This window comes from Mixophyes fleayi, chromosome 3 (assembly GCF_038048845.1).
Source record: "Mixophyes fleayi isolate aMixFle1 chromosome 3, aMixFle1.hap1, whole genome shotgun sequence".
Taxonomy (NCBI): Eukaryota; Metazoa; Chordata; class Amphibia; order Anura; family Limnodynastidae; genus Mixophyes; species Mixophyes fleayi.
The window spans coordinates 264,560,161-264,564,737 of NC_134404.1; positions in this window are offsets into that span (position 1 = coordinate 264,560,161).

A 4,577-nucleotide genomic window follows, 5' to 3' on the forward strand; every position below is an offset into this window, starting at 1 on the left:
TTCCCACCCTAACTTCAACTTCCACCAGGTTGTTACAATGGTCCCAATGCAACTGGACTTGGGCTATTGGAATCTTTGTCCATTCTCCATCCCAATTTTAAAATACTTGTTGGGGATAATTCTTCTGGAATCCATCAACTGGGGTCGTACCAGGGTGATGGCTGCTCCACAGTCCCTAAATCCTTGGTCTTTTCAACCATCCACCCACACAGGTTTCAAGTGCCTGTAAAAGCGTCCTCCTGTTTGCCTCATGTCAGCCACAGCATTGCAAGTGGCACATACCCTACCACCCTGATGCGCCAGAGGTGAGGAGGGGGGGGGGGTTTGTTTTTCCAGTGGTGGCTCCTGCCAACAACCCCTGTGGGTGGGAAACGGTCTAACTGACCTCCTTTCCTGGGACACTCCTGTCGAAGATGCGCCCAGTATCCACAATGATGGCACCGCTTCCAGACTTGTCCCAAGTGAGGTATCGTTGGTTCTCGGTTGCTGGGTTGCTTTGGGCCTTCACTCTGCCCCTTTTCTGTTTTTTCCCAGGACTGTGGGTTACGCTTTGTCACCCAATCTTGAAGGCTGGAAAATATCTCAGTCAGCCCTGCTTTTACCTGCTCAAGTCCTTTTCTCCGGATCTACTGACCGAGGATGTGCTGCAGCTCTTGACGAGGCTGACCATAGTCATAGCTTCCACTGCGCACTGCTAACTGGGCTGGGGTGGGGGGATGTTTGTATGGTAGCTGCAATCTCCTGAATCCTTACTGGCTGCTCCTGTAAGAGTAGGTCAAAGTCTGAGGGTTCCAGTCGTGCCTGCTCCTTGGGCAGTGAGGTCACCCCAGTCTCCTTGACCAGTCACCCACCACATCTGGGAAGTTTTCCTGACTTTCCTTAATAAAGTCCACCTCAGAGAGTTTTGCAGATATGAATGGTCCGCACCCAACTCTTTGGCTTCCCAGGATTTGTGCAACATAAATCCCAACTTGGGTGGCTACCACTGCTGGGAAATCTGCTATTTCCATCCTGTCATTGAGTATTCACAGGTCCCATTTGCTTAGTTTTTCCACTAGTTGTGGCCTGAAGTCATCCTGGGTAGTGCAATTTCCCGTGCCCAGAGTTCATCCAGCTTTAGAAAGTTATAGTTGTTCATGGCTCACATTTCTTGCATCTCCTCCGATAGGCTTCCTCTGGGTGCTGTGTAGCTCGTGCTGTGCTGTACCTACAAAGCTCTTGGATTGCAACCGCTTGCTTCCTTTGCAGCTTTCCCAGTTCTTGCGACATTGAGCCAAGTGACCCCACTGCTTGTCACCAACTGTGAGGATACCACCCTTAGCTGGGATGACAGTTACCCTCTGTGGGATTCAACTCACTCGGGTAGACCAGAATATATCCAAAATAAGACTTTATTACGACAGCACAATAACACAAGACGTTTACAAGTTACAGGGTAAATGGTAGCATGTATCCTATAGCAGCCTCTTGCAGTCAGCACTGCAAAGTAATAATCTCGGTCTCTTTCAGAGTCTTATCCTCCCGCAATATTACCACTACCAATTAGCAAAACAGTTATGGTGTCGCTGATGTCTTGTACACCAGGACCCTTCAAGCTAAAATAGCTCCTGTAGCATTCTCCTTTCCCTATATTCTTTGCTGTATATACAGGAAGTAGGGCCAAATGTCTCAAACCTCTCCCCCTTACAGCAGGGATGTCTCAGTTAACCCTTTAGCTGCTAGACCTACTGTCCCTGTTACCTTGATTATACAATGGATTGGCTGGACTCAATTAGCCATTTTGGTTGGATACACTAAACATGAGGTTACAATATTACAGCAGAGAATGACACTGCACGCTTACATGAAACAATAAGACTTGACACATTGCATCAGCAATGTTACGCCATCTGAATCTGGGATACATTTTGATACAATAACATTTATATTGATACATTTCCCAATGCTATTTCAGCCAATATATTGCTGTGGAGACACATTGCATATCATTTAGAAGTTCTAACCTGTTTACCTCTCAGACTACCTTTTGACCTAGCTAATTACCATGGGCTGCCAGCTAGTTAACTCAGACATTGTTCTGATTACAAACCAAATCTCAGCTGCACCTCATAACAATAGACATTTGAGACAGATGGTAATTACATTAGCTAACACACTTTATTGTGTTATTTTGTGTAACGCACAAAATTACTGCAGCTGTCCTGTTATTTTCACACAGTATGGCAATAATCTTTATATTCATAAAACATACAATATTGCAGGTAATAGCAAGGGCAAAATGTACCTAATAACATGAAACAATACATATAATACACCGATGCTCTGATGTACATGATTAAAAAGTACATTAAACTGTGAGAAACGGGTGATTAATACAAAGCTCTCAGTCCAGTAGCAAACCATTTCCTCATATATATATATATATATATATATATATATATATATATATATATATATACATATATATACATATATACACACACACACACACACACACACACACACACATACACACAAGGTAAGAAGAACACAGATACTGAAACTTGCATCCAGTATACCAAATAAGGGAACTGATCCATATTTCTTGTCAGGGGCACAAATCCACAAAATATACGATAGTCTCAGTAAAGATACTTGACAATGAAAGTTTAATTCTACATTAAGACTTTGTCTTGTGTTGAGGCACGGTAGCAGTTTTACAAGTGCACAAATATAAACAAAACAACTATTTAAGAAAACTGAAAGAGCAAAATAAAATAAATGTAAAAATATAGTGGTCTGCAGTGCGGTCTCAGGACAACGCCCCTCCGCCTGTGTTTGTCAAATTTAAATTTTGTACCCAACATTTAAAATGCTGCTTATATAGGCACAATTCAGAACAGGACATTGATGAGCCTTTCATTCTTTTATATAAATCTTGGTAGTAGCAATGGGCTGAGTTCCTAAGTGATCTATGCATTTGTTAATCCATATATAACTTGTTGCCATTTATTTATTTGCTGTGGTAACACTTTGGGGAAAATTATGTTAAACTTCTTTGTGTTGGACCAATTTTCTGGCAGTATAGTGTAGATGGCCAAAGGTGCAGATACGTTTTGGAATACTGATCAAACACTCTTCTAAAAATTTGTAATCCGCTTACAAGGAAATGTTTCTTGGTCACCTAGTGTCAAATTTAAATAAGGAAATATATATATATTATATATATATATATATATATATATATATATATATATATATATATATATATATATGTTTTTTTTAAAGTTTACTAAAAAGGCCCTTCATACCAGTCAGATCATCAATTATGAAGAGTACATTTTGGTACAGTCTAGGATCAAGTTTTGCATATCAGGTACGTTCCGGTTATTAAAGATGGTTTTAAAAATCTCTGTAGCTGGTGCTTTTGCCGTTGAGATATTTTTCTTTTGGTAGTCTGGGGCTTGTCACTATAGGAGCAATCTGTAACAAACTTTTATACCATACCTACTTAAATATCAGTTTATTGTTTACATAAAATGTAAATTACGATGTATGATGGGTATATGTAAACATAAGTCAGTGTTTTACTTGAGGATCTATAATATAAATGTCTAGTGGCGTGTGTTAGTCTGTCTGTGTGTGGAAAAAATAAAACCAAGCTGCAGCGCCACCTGCTGGGCGGAGTTATACACTGACTTACTAAATTCTTAGTGTGTGTGGAAAAAAAAATTCAGAAAGGGCTGAAATTTGGTATACTAAGATGTTTTTAATTTGTTAATTTAATTTGTTAATTGTTAAAAGTGTTAATAAAGATTTAAAAAATATATATATATATTTCTTGAAGGAGAAGTGATAGTTGGGAGTGGTTGGTGGTTGCCGGGGGTGACAGTGGGGAGTGGTTGGTGGTTGAGGCCTGGGCTATCGCCCAAATGCATGATAAGAACCTTTTTAACACCTTAAGTAGCTTGATTTGACTAGAATGCATGAGTATCATGCACGGGTTAACTTGTAATTAATATCCACGCTGTGTAAAATCGGGAAGAGCGGCAGCCAAACTAATGATGACCTGCACCTGGAGCCGAACAGCCTTGTGACTGTCACTCCTTATAGGCACGGTCACAGCCTGCATACATCACGCCAGAGTACTCTTAGGAGTCAGGCCCAGAACGGTTTGGCGGAGCAGTCATCAAACTGCCCTCCGCCCATTAGTATCCGCCCCTCCCCTCTTGGCGCCCCTGTGTAGACAACATTTGTAGCAAAGTCTCCAAAACACAATTTTTAAAAAACTCAAGGCACTGCATTGGATGAAATAAGTAGACACACAAATGCTTTGGTACATTTTATTTTAATTTATTTAAACAACACAAGTATTTAAAAAAATACAGTTTTATTTTCTCTTCTGGTGGAAAAAAGCCAATTAAAGGCAGTATCTGCACCATATTATCAAAAAAGTATTTGTTAAATTGAAAGAAAACCATAAAAAGGGCTAACAGAGTGATAAAGTGGTGACTTGGAAAACTGCAAAGAATTATCAATACAAATGAAAAACAAAGACCAAGTAGCTACAACATTGTAAACACCTAGTATTCTTATGG